This window comes from Dama dama, chromosome 28, assembly GCF_033118175.1.
Source record: "Dama dama isolate Ldn47 chromosome 28, ASM3311817v1, whole genome shotgun sequence".
Lineage (NCBI taxonomy): Eukaryota > Metazoa > Chordata > Mammalia > Artiodactyla > Cervidae > Dama > Dama dama.
This window is the reverse complement of record NC_083708.1, coordinates 7,067,738-7,089,673: the sequence shown is the minus strand read 5'-3', so window position 1 is coordinate 7,089,673 and position 21,936 is coordinate 7,067,738.

Genomic DNA, 21,936 nt, shown 5'->3' with positions numbered 1-21,936 from the left:
AGGACGAAGTCCAACAGAGTTTTGTCAAGAGAATGCATTAGTCAGAGCAAACACCTTCTTTCAACAACATAAGAGATGACTCTACACATGGACATCACCAGATAGTCAATATCAAAATCAGAATGATTATATATTTTTCTGCAAAGATGGAAAAGCTCTATACAGTCAGTGAAAACAAGACTGTGAGTTGACTGTGGCTCAGATCATGAACTCCTTATTGCAAAATTCAGACTTAAATTGAAGAAAGTAGGGAAAACCATTAGACATTCAGGTATAACTGAATCAATACTTTATCATTGTATTATGGAAGTGACAAATAGATTCAAAGGATTAGGCCTGACAGAGTGCCTGAAGAACTATGAATGGAGGTTCATGGCATTGTAAAAAAGGTGATGATCAAAACCATCCCCAAGAAAGAAATGTAAAAAGCAGAATGGTTGTCTGAGGAAGCCTTAAAAATAGCTGAGAAATAGCATTGAAACGTGTATATTATCATATGTGAAATAGATCGCCAGTCCAGGTTCAATGCATGAGACAGGGTGCTCAGGGCTGGTGTACTGGGATGACCCTGAGGGATGGGATGGGGAGGGGGATGGGAGGGAGGATCAGGATGGGGAACACATGTACATCCATGGCTGACTTATGTGAATGTATGGCAAAAACCACCACAATATTGTAAAGTAATTAACCTCCAATTAAAATAAATAAAAAAATAAAAAAATAACAACAAATATAATAAAAAACACAATAGAAAATCTTTTAAAAAAAATAGCTGAGAAAAGAAGAGAAGCAAAGGGCAAAGGAGAAAGGGAAAAATCTGAATGCAGAGTTCCAAAGTATAGGAAAGAGAGACAAGAAAGCCTTCCTAAGTGGTCAACACAAAGAAATAGAGGAAAACAATAGAATGGGTAATACTAGAGATCAATCAAGAAAGCTATAGATATTAAAGGAATGCTTCATGTAAAGATAGGCATAATAAAGGACACACACAGTATGGACCTAAGAGGAGCAAAAGATATTAAGAAGAGGTGGCAAGAATACACATAAGAGCTATGCAAAAAAGATCTTCATGACCCAGATAATCATGATGGTGTGATCACTGACCTAGAGCCAGCTATCCTGGAATGTAAAGTCAAGCAGTCCTTAAGAAGCAGAGGTAATGGAATTACATTTGAGCTATTTCAAATCCTAAAAGATGATGCTATGAAAGTGCTTCTGTCAATATGCTGTCAAATATGGAAAACCCAGCACTGGTCACAGGACTAGAAAAGGTCAGTTTTCATTCCAATCCCAAAGAAAGGCAATGTCAAAGGATGTTCAAACTATCACACATTTACACTCATCTTACATTCTAGCAAAGTAATGCTGAAAAATCTGCAAGCTGGGCTTCAACAGTAGGTGAACTGAGAACTTCCAGATGTTCAAGCTGGATTTAGAAAAGGCAGAGGAACCAGAGATTAAATTGCCAACATCAATGGATCACAGAGAAAGCAGGAGAGTTCCAGAAGAATTTCTATTTCCATTTCATTCTAAAGCATTTGACTCCGTGGCTCACAAAAAAACTGTGGAAAATTCTTCAAGAGATGGGAATACCAGACCACCTTACCTGCCTCCTGAGAAACCTGTATGCAGTTCAAGAAGCAACATTTAGAACCATATAAGGAACAGCAGACTGGTTCCAAACTGGGAAAGGAATATGTCAAGACTTACTTTAGAGTTCCTTGGACTGCAAGGAAATCAAACCAGCCAATCCTAAAGGAAATCTTTCCAGAATATTCATTGAAAGGATTGATGCTGAAGCTGAAACTCAAATATTTTGGCCATCTGATGGGATAACTGACTCATTGGATAAGACCATCATGCTGGGAAAGATTGAAGGCAGGAGGAGAAGGGGATGACAAAGGATGAGATGGTTGGATGGCATAATTGACACAATGGACATGAGTTTGAGTAAACTCAGGGAGTTGATGATGGACAGCAAAGCCTGGTGTCCTGCAGTCCATGGGGTCACAAAGTATTGGACATAACAGCTACTGAACTGAACTGAACTGAAGGCTTACTTGTCACCCTGCTTGTTTAATTTATATGCAGAGTACATCATGCAAAATTCCAGGCTGAATGAAGTGCAGGCTGCAATCAAGGTTGATGGGAGAAATATCAATAACCTCAGATATGCACATGGCACCACCCTTATGGCAGAAAGCAAAGAGGAACTCAAGAGACTCTTGATGAAACTGAAAGAGAAGAGTGAAAAAGTTGGCTTAAAACTCAGCTTTCAAAAAACAAAGATCACGGCATCTGGTCCCATCACTTCATGGCAAATTGATCAGGAAACAATGGAAACAATGACAGAATTTTTTGGAGGGGGCTCCAAAGTCACTGCAGATGGTGACTGCAGCCATGAAATTAAAAGATGTTTGCTCCTTGGAAGAAAAGATATGACCAAACTAAACAACATATTAAAAAGCAGAGACATTACTTGACCAACAAATTTCCTATAGTCAAAGCTATGGTCTTTCTGGTAGTCATGTACGGATATGAGAGTTGGACCATGAGGAAACTGAGTTCTGAAGACTTCGTCCTTTTGAGCTCTGGTGTTGGAGATGACTCTTGAGAGTCCTTTAGACTGCAAGGAGATCAAACCAGTCAATTCTAAAGGAAATCAGCCCTGAATATGCATTAGAAAAACTAATCCTGAAGCTGAAGCTCCAATACTTTGGCCACCTGATGCGAACTATGTCACTCATGGGTAAAGGCTCTGATGATGGAAAAGGCTGAAAGCAGGAGGAGAAGGGGATGATAGAGATGAGATGATTGGATATCATCACCAAATCAATGGACATGAGTTTGAGCAAGCTCTGCGTGTTGGTGATAGAAGGGAAACCTGACATGCTGCAGTCCATCAGGTCTCAAAGAGTTGGACACGAGTGAGTGACTGAACTGATACTAACGAATTATTTTAATGTCAGTATTTAAATCATTTTTTAATTGACTTTAAGTTAATCTTGAATTAACTATACAAATCACTCAAAACAGACGAATTGTCCCCATTCAGAGGATAGGGTTGTTTTTGAAAGTTATCTCAGAAAGTGACAAGATTCGAAATAGCACTCTACGTACATAAGCAACAGGCCCCTACAAAGCAGTTAGGTGTGAAGGTAGTCATCTCCTATGACAGATGCATCTGGACAAGAGCTCTTCTGGGAAGGTCAGCAGCCTCCTGTTGGTGTAGCCGCTGACTTCAGGGCCCATGAGAGTGGAGCTCTGCAGCACAGGAGGGATGGAATACATAAATGGTGGTGTGTTAGAACCCAAATCCTGATGGAGGGAGAGAGGATAGGTCTCTCCAATGAGTGAGCAGGCCCATTTCAGATCACAGAGGGTAACATTAGGATATTTCTAAAATTGAAAGTAGAATATACAATAAAAGAAGGAGTTAGTAATGTTGATGTGTGAGTTTTAGTAACATTTAAGACTGACAAAACAGCAAAAAGGCTATAACCTGGAAAGGGAAAACACTGACATTAGTCAAGAGGGAGGCAATCACTTTCTGGCTTAATGAAATATCAATAAATTTACAAATATGTAATTTTAAAACATAGCATATCCCACTGCGGGTTATAAGGAAATAAGGATGTGGCAAATTCTAAAGTAACTTTAGAAACTCTCTGCTTTGGGTTAGTTAGGGATCATTTTGTTAGTAACAGAATAAAAAAGAGTGTTGACAGTATAAATAACTGTGACATTTATTTAAAAAAAAATGTTTCTTGAACAGGCAGCAGTATCAGATTCTTCTATAAATTTTGTACATTTGAAAAATATCACAGTCAATAGAAAGTTTCTGTAAGTGTACTTTTGCAAATAAATTCCATGAAATACTGGTCTTGTTCTTCAGTAATGTGTATAAACTCCAGTAAAACCTGATTACCAGTTTAGTATCTTTGTTTATGATAATATAACTACATGAAACTTTGATTTGCAAAAAGGAAAAGTCAAGTTCTTAACTTCTGGAATGAGTTGTCTTCACCAGGAAAAATGTTTTAAATGAAAACAATAAAATGTATTAATATGCTATGAAAATTAGAATATAAATGCATATTATATTAATAAAAGCTTCTAGCTTTCTATTTTTTATGTCACATGGAGTGATTATGTATTTTTATGTGCAAACGACTAGTCATTCTTCCTTCCCCTACCCCAAACCATGTGTCTTTTTTTTGTTTTTTTCTTTTACTTTTGATTATACTTCTGGCCTTGATAAGGACATTCAAACACTAATGAACTCAAAGTAACACTGAATGCTATGGGATGGCCAAATAAAGAATATCTTAATTTTCTTGTTTATGGTCTCAGCAACTTCCTGAGTCAGAAATTTGACACACTATTATCCCCACATGTGGGGTCTTGAGATACAGATGAAAGTGAAAGTGTTAGTCACTTGTAGTGTCTGACTCTGAAACACAGTGAACTGTAGCCTGCCAGGCTCCTTTGTCAATGGAATTATCCAGGCAAGAATACTGGAGTGGGGAGCCATTCCCTTCTCCAGGGAATCTTCCCAACCCAGGGATGGAATCTGGGTCTTCTGCATTGCAGGTGAATTCTTCACTGCCTGACCACCAGGGCAGCCCCGAGATACAGATCGTGTTTAGTTATTTGTCCAAGGTCAGTGATGAGTGCAGATCTCTAATTTTCATTCCCGAATGTCTCATTTTCAATAATATTGAGTTCAATATATGAAACAAAAAAGGAAAACATATTTCTATAGTCCATTTTTACCATTGGTAGAATGAATCTCCCTAGATTCTGTGAGCTCATGAAAATAACTGAAATGGGAACTTTCCTGTGTCCTTTCAAAAGTGAATACAGAATGGTATTCCAGGATCTAGTAGGGATTTGTTAAGAAGAGATTGCTGGATCCCATGCCCATGTTTATTCTGGACAAATTCTTTACTCCTTGCATATTTCAAAAGTGCATGTGTAGGTATCATTCAGTACTTAAGCTCTATCCAAGTGCTGAACAAAAATTGATTGTATGATGTGTATGTGTTACAACCTGCTTCTATTGCAAGGAGAAGGAGATTGTGAATTACATTTTTATTCTTTTCCCAGTTTCAAGTAGATCAGAAGGTATTAAAGCATTCAAAACTTCTCTTCATTTTTAAACATTATTAATATTCAAAGTAGCTGAAATTCCAAGTTAAAAAAATACTTCATGCACATGCCATTTTCAACTATTAAATAAAGAACACCTTGCCATTTTAATGGGATATCACATCCAAATCCACAGAACTTGTGAGTTACAGAAGAAAAATATGAGAATACTCCTGTAATCTTCCTAGGGATTTATATTTTCCTGGAAGGTACCATCCCTATATTTCCACAAAGCTCAGTTATAATCTGAAATTTCTTAATCATATTGTTATATAATTGCTTTGCTGTATTTGGTGACTTTTCTATGCTAGGCTCTGCATTGGCACCTTCTACTGTTTAACTTAAACATAATGCTTTTAAAACCTTATATGGTATCCAAATTTATTTTCATGTATTGCAGTGGAAGAAATTGAGATGACAAGTTAAAAAAGCCTCTCAAGTTTGCACAGTTTACAAGTCATAGTATGTTAGAAATAAGATCCAGATTTGACTGACCTGAATTCCAAGTTCTTAATGATTTCATTCCTACAATGCAGCTCATAAAATGTTATATAATATTTAATTTTACTTTTTCTGAATGTCCTTTTGGCTTGACATTCAAGCCAACATTCTTCCTACATTGTATAAATCAATACTGAATTAGCAATTTAGGGACAATTTTAAAATATGTAGGAGAAAAACATTGATTAATTATTTATCCAATATGTATTCACCCCTTCTTGCTTACTAATATAACCTATTGCATAAAGGATGGCAATGTGCCTAGCTAAAACAAGAATACATTTTCCAGTTTTCCTTATGATTATTCATGGTTAAGTGAACAAATTCTGAATCATGAGAGGTAAGCAGAAGCAGTTGGATGGGATTCTGGGGTGGGTTTTTAAAGGATAATGTTTTGTATTACACACATCTTTTTAAACCTTTATTCTTCTTCATCTAGCTTGAAACAAAGGTATGATATCCAGATACCTGGCAGCCTTCTTGAGATAATGAGACTCAGGGTCAGACCACAAATAGGTAGAGCTTTGTCTACTCTGATGTTTCTTTGTTTATGAGAAATAATCAATCCCTATAATAACACATTTAAATCTCTATTTCTGAGTATCCTTTGAACAGAAACTAAATGAAATTTCTACCTGATGTAACACATAAATTCAACCCCATAGAATAATTGCTTTGCCCCAGAGAATTTGATTCATCTTACTTAAATCAATGTTTAGACTATTAGAAGGAAATTGAATGTGGGGCAAAAGATTGCACTTATTTGTTGAAGAAAAATATTTTCTTCATAGCTAAAGACTCATTTGATTTCAAAATTAAAACGATGAAAAATTTTTGACTTTAAAAATTGACTACACTGTAAGGTAACTGTTACATTCTCATCAGTAGTTTAATTACATAGTCATTTGAATTGATTCCAATATATATGTGTACGTGTGCATGTGTGCTAAGTTGCTTCAGTCATGTCTGATGCTTTGGGACCCTATGGACTATAGCACACCAGGCTCCTGTGTCCATTGGATTTTCCAGACAAGAATATTGAATTGAGCTGCCATGTCCTTCTCCAGGGGATCTTCCCAACCCAGATTGAACCCACGTCTCTTAAGTCTCCTGCATTGGCAGATAGTTTCTTTACTGTTAGTGCCACTTGGGAAGATTATATATATACATATATGTATGTATGTGTATATATATATATATAATATAGGATTAAATATTATATATATGTAATATTTAATATATGTAGTTAAATTAAAATTAAATTAATATTTAATCTTATATTATATATTTTTAAAATTATATGTATATATTTAATTTTACATTTCATGGGTCTAAGATAAAGGGTACATCATCATATAAAATCTTAAGCCATATCAAAGCCACCCAAGTGATCAAACAAAAACATGCTAAAAAGTAATATTATTTATGTAAATGTTGAAGGAAGTGAGAAGAGAAAAATAAAGAAAATATCAATTTACTGTACAAAAAGTAAAATTTATTTATTTTAATGAAAATGATGAATGGTCTGAAGTGCTCAATTTCAATTCTATTAGTATATAGAATTGGTATATAGAATTCTATTAGTACATACTAAATATTTTATAATATTTACTGGTTAATTAAGATTGACCTATATCAACTCCTATTATTTTGCTAAAAACTATTATATTTCTTGCATAAAACAGTGAAGGTAAATTTTGAATTGAAAATAATTCTGAAAAGAGAGATATATAGTTTTACATTTTTCTTTTTTCATGATTTTTCATGAAAATCATAGAAAATAAAAACTTTAAAACAATAGAAAATGACTTTCACAAATTGAAAAAATTGCCAATTGAAATATTTATTCTAAGGACCAAAATGTCTGAATTTACTGTCTGTCTTGTTCAAGAAAATAAATGTAGTATCAATTCTGTAAGACATATGCTGGTGAGGTTAAAGAGATATGGGGAGGGAGAATTTTTTTTTTTAATATTGTTTCTCTTTAGTTTTCTAGTACAAACTATTTCAGACATATATAATAGCAACATAACAAATTCACAAATATCGCATCCAAGATTTAAGTAATTATTACTATTTTACATATTGTCTCAAATTATCTTTTAGTAAAATAAAAATTAAGACAAGAATTAAAAGAAAGTATCAACTGTTTCTATACAGTACAAATGTGGATAGCAAGAGCTTTTCATCTTACCTAGGGATTCTCAGTTCTGGTATTCCTTGTGACTTGATTGTCTTTTCTCCTTATTACTATCAAGTATTTAAGTGCTTATCAACAATGAAGTTTCAAAAGGTGGCCCCCTACAAGTACCCGATTACTTTCTTCTCTTCAGCTCCTCAGTGCGGTTCAGTTCAGTCACTCAGTCATGTCTGACTCCTTGCAATCCCATGGACTACAGCACACCAGGCCTCCCTGTCCATCACCAACTCCCGGAGTTTACCCAAACTCATGTCCGTTGAGTCAGTAATGCCATCCAACCATCTCATTCTCTGTTGTCCCCTTTTTCTCCTGCCTTCAATCCTTCCCAGGGTCAGAGACTTTTCAAATGAGTCAAATCTTTGCATCAGGTGGCCAAAGTATTGGAGTTTCAGCTTCAACATCAGTCCTTCCAATGATTATTCAGGACTAATTTCCTTTAAGATGGACTGGTTGGATCTCTTTGCTGTCCAAGGGACACTCAGGAGTCTTCTCCAGCACTGCAGTTTCAAAAGCATCAATTCTTCAGTGTTCAGCTTTCTTTATAGTCCAACTCTCATATCCATACATAACTACTGGAAAAACCATAGCTGGAAGGAGATGAAAATTGATTGACAGATGACTCTGCAGTGTAATCCTTCAGGCCCAGTGGTGTGCCTCCAGGTAGAATCTCAATGTTGAGACTTTTCCAAGACTCTCTCTTCCAAGCACACCCTGGGGGACCCTAATTGAACTCCAGGGGACTGAGCTTAATTCATTTTCAACTCTTGAGAGCTCCCAATTTGGAGAAATTCCCCCTGGACCCAGAAAGAACATGAAGTTGTATAAACAAAGAACAGGAGTCCATCTAGGAGATCTGGGCTCTCACTGCATCAGAATACCTGTCCTCCAGGTACATGCCATGAGCCGCTTGATTCTGAGAGTGGAGAGTGGGGCTCCCTCTACCTGAAGTGTTTTGACTTTCCTTATTCTCTGCTTCTCTGCAACATTTTTCATTCTTTTGAATGCATTTCTAGGTCCGCACATCATCCTCTGAGTTCCATTCTCTTTCACTAAACTCTCTTTTTATCACTTACATTAGGCTTCCCAGGTGTCTCAGACCGTAAGGAATCTTCCTGCAGTGCAGGAGACCTGGATTTCATCCCTGGGTTGGAAAGATCCCCTGAAGAAGGGAATTGCTACCCACTCCAGTATTCCTGCCTGGAGAATCTGATGGACAGAGGAACCTGAGGGGCTACAGTCCATGGGGTCTCAAAGACTCAGACACAACTGAGCAAGTAACTCTTAGTCTTTTATAGTAGATATATGGATATTTATTGTGAGCATTTGATAACAATGGAAGTCTATATTTTTTCCTCTTCTATCTCCTTTTTGTCTGCATTTGAGGATTGTACAGTAAGTATTTATTGTATAAATGAAAATATCTTGGCCCAAGTCAAAGAACTCCTTTATTTCTACTTACTTCTACAGGAAACACAAATAATAAGCTAGGCCTTCTGGAAAATTGCTACTGGAATAATCAAACACAGATATATTTTGGAGAGCATACAGGTTGAGGCTGTATACAAATATCAATTGTTCATAGCAAAAATAATGTGTTCAGGGATCACACATATTATATTCTCTAATACTTCTGTGGGTTTCATGAATAGCATAAATGCAGAAAAAGGACAGTAGTGTTTAGCTACCACCTTTGAAAATCTTGTTTTATATGATAAAACAAGACTTAGTGTTTATGGGAATTTGAAGAAATCCTCCCAGGTCTGACTGATCTTTTTCCAGATGTCTAAAAAGCATGGTAAACTAGGCTTGTGGAGGCACGGTCCATGTATTTCACAGTCCAGCTAAGAGTTCTGGAAATGACTCTAAGAGTGAAATTAGCATACAGCCAGTGTGCTGAATACCCAGATGTTCCTGGATCATGCTGCTCTATTTTTATTTACTCTTTAGGATTATGGCCTGAAATTTGGGGTTCTTGAGTTTATGCCTACTACTCTTGAAGTATTTTAGATAAACAGTTTATTCACATTATACTTCACTTTCTCCTTCTATGAAATGAATTAATTAACACTAAACTAAAAAAAATATGCAATATGCTTGGTAAATATGTCAACCAACATCTAATCATATGTAATGTGTTCTCAGTGGGCAGGACATGGGAAATAATATTCTAATTCAGTTCAGTTCAGTTCAGTCACTCAGTCGCATCCAACTTTTTGTGACTCCATGGTCTGCAGCATGCCAGGTCTCCCTGTCCATCACCAACTCCCAGAACTTGTTCAAACTCGTGTCCATTGAGTCGGTGATGTCATCCAACCATCTCATCCTCTGTCATCCTCTTTTTCTCCAGCCTTCAATCTTTCCCACCATCAGGGTTTTTTTCAGATGAGTCAGTTCTTTGCATCAGGTGGCCAAAGTATTAGTTTCAGCTTCAGCATCAGTCCTTCCAATGAATATTCAGGATTGATTTCCTTTAGGATTGGCTGATTGGATCTTCTTATAATATTCTAATTATGTACACCTATAAGGCTTTCTAAAGATTTTTGTTATCACTAGGGCAACATTTAAACAAGTATATACAGATTATTGATACAGGGTGTCCTTGCTTTATTGTATTGCTCTACTGTACATTAATAAGGTCTCTTTCAGGGAACATGCATGCACACACACACACGTGCACACACACACATACATATGTATATATAAATACCATTGGCATTAAAACCAGGTTGCTGAACAAGCTCTTCTTGATATGAGCTCCCATTCCCATTTAAAAGCTTATTAATTTCCCTTGCTTTCAGAGAAAACTTGAACAGCTCTCAATGTTTCATTACTCACCTGCTTTCTTTTAAGAAACTGCTAGGTCACAAGAACATTCTCAGTTCAGAGATCAAGATGTCCAGCACTGTGCAATAATCACTCTGAACCAACTTGTCATCATTCAGTCTCCACCTACCAGCTCCACGTGGCCCTTAATGGCACCTCCAGCTTTGGGGTCATTTTGCTTGGGCAGATAATCCTGCGCTTTCTTGTTCACTCTCGTGGTGTTTTTTCAGAAACATTAATCAGACATGTATTGTTTGACTGGGCATGTATTGAGAATCTGAGAGAACAGGCTTAGAAACATCAGCCAGACTAACAACTACCTTCAAACCTTTTAAAGCAGTTTACAAGCCTTAGTCCACTGTGGGTACCCAGGACAAGTCTCTGCCGATAACCCTATATGCAAAACAGAAAAAGAGACACAGAAATACAGAACAGACTTTTGAACTCTGTGGGAGAAGGTGAGGGTGGGATATTTCAAAAGAACAGCATGTATACTATCTATGGTGAAACAGATCGCCAGCCCAGGTGGGATGCATGAGACAAGTGCTCGGGCCTGGTGCATTGGGAGGACCCAGAGGAATCGGGTGGAGAGGGAGGTGGGAGCGGGGATCGGGATGGGGAATACGTGTAGATCCATGGCTGATTCATGTCAATGTATGACAAAACCCACTGAAATGATGTGAAGTGATTAGCCTTCAACTAATAAAAAAAATTTAAAAAAAATTAAAAAAAAAATAAAGGCCTAAGGAACACTAGATCCTGGAAAATAAATTTCAGCACAGGATAAAAAAAGACAGTTTGAGACATTGCTGGGGATAAAGACATACTGAGAGATAACAGATAGTTGAAAGTAAGGGAACTGTAAGGATATGAAGTTTGAATGGAGAGTTTATTGTTATAAATATGAGCAACCTGCAAAATTGGAAGTAGTCCCAAGACAAAGCTCATGTTTAATTGAATCTGGGGTTACAAATATAAGGGTAAAGGTAGAGAATAAAAAGGAAATTATAAAATATATATACATCTGATATATGTACATATTTACCAACTGAGCTATGAGGGAAACCCATATGTACACATACAGTAGTATACATATACATAGTATATATATATATATATATATATATATATATATATATACACATCTTAATGCCCCTACTATATTTATATAGGCTTCCTAGGTGGTGCTAGTGGTAGAGAATCCACCTGTCAATACAGGAGATGTAAGGAATGCAAATTCAATCCCTGGGTTTGGAAAATTCCCCTGGGGGAGAGAAGGAGAAACCACTCCAGTATTCTTGTCTGGAGAATCCTATGGACAGAGGAGCCTGGTGGGCTACAGTCCATGAGGTCCCAAAGATAAGGACATGACTGAAGTGAAGTAGCATACAGGCATGCTATATATATATATATATATATATACTGCATCAATGATTAACCATAGCATAAGAATATATTTTGAGAAAAATTAGCAGCTTATTTAAAGCTCCCTTTTAATTAAGAATATATAGAAATAAATCAACTGGGTAATATGAATTTGGCTGAAGAAAATGAGTCTCCATAACACATATAAATAGGATTAAATAATTGTGAATGGTAGTGGAAAAAAAAAGTGTAAGTGAGCTAGTCAAAGAATATCAAATCATCTATGGAGTGATAAGGCAATAAATGTCATGTTTCATAAAGAGAAAGCCTTATTCCCATTGTGGGGGGGGGGGTTCACATCCTGATGGACCTCTGGGAGTTCAGTTCAGTTCAGTCATTCAGTCGTGTCCAACTCTTTGTGACCCCCTGAGCCACAGCATGCCAGGCCTCCCTGTCCATCACCAACTCCCGGAGTCTACTCAAACCCATGTCCGTTGAGTCGGTGATGCCATCCAACCATCTCATCCTCTGTTGTCCCCTTCTCAGCTCTTTGCATCAGGTGGCCAAAGTATTGGAGTTTCAGCTTCAACATCAGTCCTTCCAGTGAACACCCAGGACTGATCTCTGTTAGGATGGACTGGCTGGATCTCCTTGCAGTCCAAGGGACTCTCAAGAGTCTTCTCCAACACCACAGTTAAAAAGCATCAATTCTTTGGCACTCAGCTTTCTTTACAGTCCAACTCTCACATCCATACATGACCACTGGAAAAACCATAACCTTGAATAGACAGACCTTTGTTGGCAAAGTAATGTCTCTACTTTTTAATATGCTGTCTAGATTGGTCATAACTTTCCTTCCAAGGAGTAAGCGTCTTTTACTTTCATGACTGCAATCACCATCTGCAGTGAGTTTGGAGCCCCCCACCCAAAACAAAGTCTGCCACTGTTCCCACTGTTTCCCCATCTATTTCCCATGAAGTGATGGGGTCAGATGCCATGATCTTAGTTTTCTGAATGTTAAGCTTTAAGCCAATTTTTTCACTCTCCTCTTTCACTTTCATCAAGAGGCTTTGTAGTGCTTCATCACTTTCTGCCATAAGGGTGGTGTCATCTGCATATCTGAGGTTATTGATATTTCTTCAGGCAATCTTGATTCCAGCTTGTGCTTCTTCCAGCCCAGCATTTCTCATGATGTACTCTGCATATAAGTTAAATAAGCAGGGTGACAGTATACAGCCTTGACGTACTCCTTTTCCTATTTGGAAACAATCAGTTGCTCCATATCCAGTTCTAACTGTTGCTTCCTGACCTGCATACAGGTTTCTCAAGAGGCAGGTCAGGTGGTCTGGTATTCCCATCTCTTTCAGAATTTTCCACAGTTTATTGTGATCCACACAGTCAAAGGCTTTGGCATAGTCAATAGAGCAGAAATAGATGTTTTTTTTCTGGAACTCTCTTGCTTTTTCAATGGTCCAGTGGATGTTGGCAATTTGACCTCTGGTTCCTCTGCCTTTTCTAAAACCAACTTGAACATCTGGAAGTTCACGGGAAGTAGTAGATATATTATTTAGCATTAACTATTGCCAAAAAAGTTGTAGAGTATTTTTTTAAAACTGTGATAAGAAGATATTGATTAAGATCAGATGGTAGACTAGGTAGGAACAAAGTCATAATGTATGGCCTGTTTTCAGTTGTCTCCATGATTGGTGAATGAGGGAACGCTGGGGAGAAGAAATTAGGTAGGCAAAGGTATGCTGCCGCTGCTGCTGCTGCTAAGTCACTTCAGTCGTGTCTGACTCTGTGCGACCCCATAGACGGCAGCCCACTGGGCTCCGCTGTCCATGGGATTCTCCAGGCAAGAACAGTGGAGTGGGTTGCCATTTCCTTCTCCCAGGTAAAGGTATAATTGACTGTAAATATGAAAACTGAATAAGTAAATAAATTAGTGATACAATTCGTTATCCATGCAGTGACTTGAATTGCTTCAGCCTAGTTCAGTTCAGTCTCTCAGCCGTGTCCAACTCTTTACAACCCCATGGAATGCAGCAAGTAAACAATTTGTGAAAACTGTCACATAAACTACACAGCTCTCTGGGTCATAGGACGCAGGTGTTTCATATCTCCACACCTCTTGCTGTAGGTGGTGACCTATCTGACGTGCAAAGCAAGGGTCCAGGGAGCCACATGGGCCAGCCCAGATGTATGGCTCTTCTTCCTGTTCGTGATGCTAATGGTATTGCTGATCCTGCTCACAGCTCCAGTTGCCTCGCTGTCCACACTGATGAAAGGTGTTAACTGAGAGACACAGACTCCAAATAGGTACATCTTCTGGCTTACAAAGAGTAGGAAAAGAAGAAAGTTGAATGAGGGAGATGCTTTTACATTTATTGTGTAACATTAACTTTACTGTAGAATCAATAGATTCTACTTCAAACTTCTGTGAGGTTCAGAGAAGTTCCCACTGTCAAAGTTTATGGAGTCATGACAGATTTGAAGCACTACATGCTGTTGGCATCTTGCTGTTGTAAGGCTTCCATTACCTCTATACACATATATGTGTATAACCCCTACAGAATGAGTTGGGGTAGAAAAGTGGGTTGGTGTAAATCAAGACAAAAGCTAGAAGATTAAGTTTTATTTATTTATTGATCATTGGCTGCACTGTCTTCACAGCTGTGCATAGTCTTTCTCTAGCTGCCGAGAGCAGGGTTACTCTGTAGTTGTGGTAAGCAGAGTTGTTATAGTTTCTCTTGTTGCAGGGCTTCCTGGAGACCTGGGTTCGATCCCTGTTTTGGGGAGACCCCCTGGAGAAGGGAAAAGCTACCCACTCCAGTATTCTGGCCTGGAGAATTCGGTGGACTATATACATGGAGTGGCAGAGTCAGATGCAACTGAGCAACTTTCACTTTTACTCACTTTCACTTTCTCTTGTTGCAGAGCATAGGCTCTAAAGCACAGAGCGCAGAGTCACGGCACACAGGCCAAGCTTCCCTAGGGCATTTGAGATCTTCTAGACTAGGGATAGAACCCATGTCCCTCACACAGGCATGCAGGCTTTTAACCACTGGGCCACCAGGGAAGTCCCAGAAGCTAAAATATTAAAATTAAAGAACATTTAATTTATTTTTATTTAATTTTAATTTTATTATTTTATTTAATTTTTATTTTCTTTTAATAAATTAATTTATTGAAATTAATAAAATAGAATGACTGTAACTTGAGTGTTCCTGAAGTAAACTCAATTATTGTCTTGTGTTCCATTTCAGAGGCTTCAGGGGCTAAACTGTATATATAATTGCCCTGGGTGAAGATACATTTTAGGTAAATGAGAATGAAGAGCAAACAACTTGGGGAGGTTTAGGAAATACCCTTCTGGTAGTTGACTCAGCTGATTGCCTTGCTTTACAGATAAAGCTATATTCCTGGTTGAACACAGTTTGACTTTTAAGGCCAGTGGGATAAAAATTAAGAACAAAAAATGGGGAAAATTTGGCTTCAAGGGTAGTGCAAGGTTTCTTCTACTTTTTGTCCTTTGTTGGAAATACGGATTGTTTCAGGGGAATGGGAGACATTGGTCCACTCATTCTGTTGAAATCTGTCATTTTCCCATATCTTTTTGTAATATCCCTGTATCATTCCCTTGGACAGGATGGTAAGAAGATTCCAGGCTGCTCTTTACTATTTGGGAAGAAACTTCTTCCTGGGGAAGTTTTGGGGTATGCGTCTTACTGGTTTCAATGTATATCTCAGTGTTTTCCTCCTCCTTGTTATCTTTATTTCTTGGAATTGCTTTTTCTGTTTTTCTTGTGTCAATCTAAAGAGTCCAGATTCTGAACACTGAAAGACCACTCAATTCTTCTCTGCCAACTGCATGCAGTGGTAACTCAAAGCTTGCCAACAAGATTGGGATATTATGTTTAATTCTAAAATTAGAATTAATTTTATGGAGATTTTGTCTTGTACACCTTTTCTGGTGATCTCTTTTGCGAATCTGTGGCAGGAAGAGGCAAATTGTAAGTTATTCGGGTTTTCAGGTTTGTGTTTCCCAGCCAAGTATCATTTTATCTTAACATTCCCAATATACTTTATTGCCACCTATGACCCCTTACATTTGTGTTGGCTGGGCAGCACAGGGTAAATAAATGAAGCACTACTCCTATATTTTAAACACACATTACATCATTTCAAGAAAATTTGGAAAAGTCAGGGTGATTGCCCCTTGTGTAATATTTCCTTTCCTTGGTGACAAAAAAAAGATTAATCAATGTAGATGCAACCTTTAGTTGGGAATGAAGCCAGTATCCTTGATTTAAGAGTTCAGCATGTGTAGACACTGCTAGGGGTCTCTCTTGCATCAATTATTATGGAAGTCATGCTTTAAAAAAAGCCTCTTGTCTCTTAAATCGACTTCATTTAATGGTGATAACACAATTGTAAAAACTTATCCTTTGAGTAAATATTGAGTAAGAGATTGTGCATTCTGGACTTTGTAAGAATATGTCAGTTTGCTATAAATGTTTATATCCCTAGATTCATCATATGTATGGAGTTAGCATTTGAAACAACTTACATCAACTGCACCATAGTATGTGGGAAAGGAAAAAAAAAATTAATTATCTGATTTTATTTCAACAAGAGTTTGCAGTGTATTTTCTAATAATCCTGAGTTGTCTGGGATGGGAATAAGAGCAATTGAGAGCTGGGTAATTGTACAAATTATCAAAACAAATGCTGTCAGTAAGAGAAGAGATACAGATACAAATAATTTAGATTTGATTTCCACTAATGAATACCAAAAACCCTTTTTGAACCCTTCAAACAAAAATGCATTTGTGATGTTGAGTGTCTCTAGCATTCTTTGCATCATTTTTCTATCATTGTGTCATAGTAGGAACAAACCAAGGCATGACTTTCCTCCTTTCACTCAGTCTAATCTCTCTCATGAGGTAAAAGTTATAAAAAGAGAGATTTTTACCACCTCAAATTTAAATAGTTCTAACTTATCTGTATCTCCCTTCATTCATAGAGAAATTAAAATATAGTTAACCCTAAACCCACTTCATATAAATGAGTGGATTTAGTTGATTTAGGAGTAACTGTTTATAAATTATAAATTTTGATGGTCTGACTGCCAAATACTTCATAAAAGTCTCAGTTCTAATATCTGTTTGTCACATTTTAGATACTGACAAATACAGCAATGAGCAAGACATCCATGAGTAATTGTTCTCATGAAACTTATACTTCTGATTTTGGTGGAAGGCAGGGAGTAATGAAAAAAATATTGGATGTATTCTCAAATAACATGTGATGAGTATTATAAAGAAAAGGTGGAAGACAAAGGAATTTGGGAGTCATTATAAACAAGATGATGAAATGAATATTGAGGACTGATCTGAATAAAGCTGCAGTCATCTGAGAAAATGTATTTCAGGCATTAATGGCAATGAGAGAAATGCTTGAAGGAAGAAACACTCCTATGTAGTTGAAGTGGAATAATCATGAGGGAAATCAGGGAGAAGATAAACATAGATCAGGAGTTTGACATGTGGTTCTTTGTAAACCATGGAGGAGATTTTGGATTTTATTCTGATGTGGTGAGAATACCTTGAAGTTAAGGAGTAGGAAAGCAAGATAATGAAATATGTTTTTAGCATGTCCGTTTAGGATAATACAGAGAAGGCAATGGCACCCCACTCCAGGACTCTTGCCTGGAAAATCCCTTGGATGGAGGATTGCCTTGGGCTGCCTTCTATGGGGTCGCAGAGGGTCAGACATGACTGAACTGACTTAGCAGCAGCAGCAGCTAGGATAATAGCTACAACTATTTATCACACACACATACACACAATGTAAAATATGAGAGGAAGTTTATTGGATAAATAATTTTGGGAAATTTGGGTTTAAAAAGCTTTATTTATAACAAGAATTCTGAGATAATTTAAGATACTAATGTTCTGGAGGAGGAGACTTTATATGATGTTCAATACAATTATTGATCATAGGACCCTTTCCTCACAGACTATTTTGTGATTTGAGATATGCACAGTAGTAGTAGTAGTTGTTCAGTCACTCATTCGTGTCCTACTCTTTGTGACCTCATGAACCGCAGCACGCCAGGCCTCCCTCTCCATCACTAACTCCTGGAGTCTACCCAAACCCATGTCCATTGAGTCAGTGATGCCATCCAACCATCTCATCCTCTGTCATCCCCTTCTCCTCCTGCCCTCAATCTTTCCCAGCATCAGGGTCTTTTCAAATGAGTCAGCTCTCTGCATCAGGTTGCCAAGGTATTGGAGTTTCAGCTTCAACATCAGTCCCTCCAATGAACATCCAGGACTGATCTCCTTTAGGATGGACTGGTTGGATCTCCTTGCAGTCCAAAGGACTCTCAAGAGTCTTCTTCAACACCACAGTTAAAAAGCATCAATTCTTTGGTGCTTAGCCTTTTTTATAGTCCAACTCTCACATCCATACATGACTATTGTTAAAACCATAGCTTTGACTAGATGGACCTTTGTTGGCAAAGTAACGTCTCTGCTTTTTAATATGCTGTCTAGGTTGGTCATAACTTTCCTTCCAAGGAATAAGCGTCTTTTAATTTCATGGCTGCAATCACCATCTGCAGTGATTTTGGAGCCCCCCCAAAACAAAGTCTGCCACTGTTCCCACTATTTCCCTATTTATTTGCCATGAAGTGATAGGACCAGATGCCATGATCTTAGTTTTCTGAATGTTGAGCTTTAAGCCAACTTTTTCACTCTCCTCTTTCACTTTCATCAAGAGGCTCTTTAGTTCTTCTTCACTTTCTGCCATAAGGTTGGTGTCATCTGCATATCTGAGGTTATTGATATTTCTCCTGGCAGTCTTGATTCCAACTTGTGTTTCCTCCAGCCCAGCGTTTCTCATGATGTACTCTACATATAAGTTAAGTAAGCAGGGTGACAATATACAGCCTTGACATACTCCTTTTCCTATTTGGAGCCAGTCTGTTGTTCCATGTCCAGTTCTAACTGTTGCTTCCTGACCTTTATACAGGTTTCTCAAGAAGCAGGTCAGGTGGTCTGGTATAGTTATCTATATTTACTATCGCTCTATTTATTATGTGTACTATCTCTTCTCTGAAGAGCATTGATATATATATATATATATATATATATATATATGTGTGTGTGTGTGTGTGTGTGTGTGTGTGTGTGTGTGTGTGTGTGTGTGTCCTAAGTTGCTTCAGTCATTTCCAACTGTTTGTGACTCTATGGACTGTAGCCCACCAGACTCCTCCATCCATGGGATACTCCAGGCAAGAATACTAGAGTGAGTTGCCATGCCCACTTCCAGGGGATCTTCCTGATTCAGCAATCGAATCTGCATCTCTTACATCTACCTGCATTGGCAGGCGGATTCTTTACAACTAGCATCACCTGAGAAGTGCCAATATTTATTCCGTCACCTTATTACCTGGTAGCTCAGCTGGTAAAGAATCTGCCTGCAATGCAGGAGACCCCAGTTTGATTCCAGGGATAGACCACCCACTCCTGTATCCTTGGACTTCCATGGTGGCTCAGACAGTAAAGAATTTGTCTGCAAGCAGGAAGACCTCAGTTTGATCTCTGGGTTGGGAAGATCCCCTGGAGAAGTGGAAGAATACCCACTTTAGTATTCTTGCCTGGAGAATTCCATGGACAGAGGAGCCTGGCAGGCAAGAGTCCATGGGGTCGCAAAAAGTTAGACATGACTGAGCAACTTTCACTTCACTTCAGTCAACCTCTCTTTGAAATATATATAGGGAATACAGCACTATCTAATGACAAAGAGACTTCAATAAAAACTGTGTTTTGAAAAAATGGATATCCTTCAGGAGATTATGACATATTTTAAAACTGTAGTGTTCTAATAGCCCTGTTTCATTAAGCACTTACTATATGTCATAAACTTTGCACATATATTACTTAATATATAATACTCTTTGAATAGGCATTGTTATCTTATTGCAGAAAGGGCAAACACAAGACAGATTAAAAAAAAAAAAATCTGACCCCCAACTCTAAAACAACATGACTAGATGTCAAATCCAGTTGTGATTGAATAAAAGATAAAATTTCAACCACTATACTGTAAGGTCTGTAATAAATAATGAATATCACGAGTAATATCTTAAAATCATGATGTAATGACATTGAAACAAATTTGACAGTCTTGCTATTGCATTTTATACTGTTTGAATAGCAAGTACCTCTGCTCCACAGGGAACAAGATTACATCAATGGGCAATTTTCTTGAAAATTTAATCTAATTTTAAATTTAAACATGACTGAAGTGAATTAGCATGCACACACTCACACAGTGAAATATAAAATTCCTACGTATTGAGTTCTAACTTTCATTTTCTAGCTCCATTCTACCATTCTTTGCTAAGAATGTGGTATTTGCTAATTATGTGGTCTTATAATATGATTTTATTCTTTCCCTAGTTCCCAACACATGTTCATGCTCAGGTTTCCCTGGTGGCTCAGACAGTAAAGAATCCGCCTGCAATGCAGGAAACCCAGGTTCGATCTCTGGTTCAGGAAGATCCCCCAGAGAAGAGAATGGCAACCCACACCAGTATTTTTGCCTGGAGAATTCCATGGTCAGAGGAGCATGGTGGGCTATAGTACATGGGGTCACAAAGAGTTGGACATGACTGAATGACTAACACACTTTGTTTTTCCAGAAAGTCTTCTCTTCTTGGGAAAATTGCACTCGTCTTTACACTGATTTATCATCAGGTTTTCTTAAAGCAGAATTTATCACTCATGCATTCTGATGAGATTTAAATATGAGATATATTTTCTGATCCATTCATCCAAAATGAGTTATCAAATGCCTTATAAATGCCAATCACAGTGTTAGAATGATTAACAGAATAGGTATAGTGTTGAACTCTAGATGATGCCTTAGGTAATTCAGTAATCCTTCCCTACGCTTACCTCCTAGCTTTCTTTACCTCAAGAGCAACATTCAGAGCAGTCTTTTTCAAGCCTTTCTCAGCATTCACATATATCTCTACATGCCTTTTATTTCAATATATAAGCAGGCATACCTAAAACACAGGGGTCATTTAAAAATTTTTATTTTATTGAAGTGTAATTTATTTACAATTTTGTATCACAGAAAATTGATTATATATGTAATCAATTATATAATATTATATAACAATAATATAATATATAATATTACTAATATAATAATTAATACACACACACACACACACACACACATATATATATATATATAAAATCACTGGGCTTCCCTCATGGCTCAGTGGTAAAGAATCCACTTGCAAATGCAAGTGAAGCAAGTTTGATCACTGGGTCAGACAGATTCCCTGGAGAGAGAAATGGCAATCCACTCCAGAATTATTGCCTGGGAAATCCCATGGACAGAGAAGTTTGACAGTCTACAGTCCATGGGATCTCAGAAGTGTAGGAAATGATTTAGTGACTGAACAACAGCGATATTTACCACAATAAATATTCTTCTTCACATTCTTTTCCATTAAGATTTATCACAGGATATTAAATATAGTTTCCTGTGCTATACAGTAGGTCCTTGTTGTTTATCCACCCTATATAATATATACCTTGATTCCCAATCCAGTGCTGCCTTTGCAAAACATGCCCTAAGGCCAAATGACCTTGAGAAGCTTCTTTTCATAAAATATATGCTTACATTATACAGTTTAACCTAACATTTCTACTTTTACCTTAGCCGATAATATCAAAATTTAACATAACAATTTCTAAGACATAATCTGAAGCATGTGACTCACTTGCTTCAAAGGTCCCAAAAGGCCTCATATCATATTCCAAACACAATCCAGATTTCTCATCAAGGCCGCAGAGCTTTATCATAAT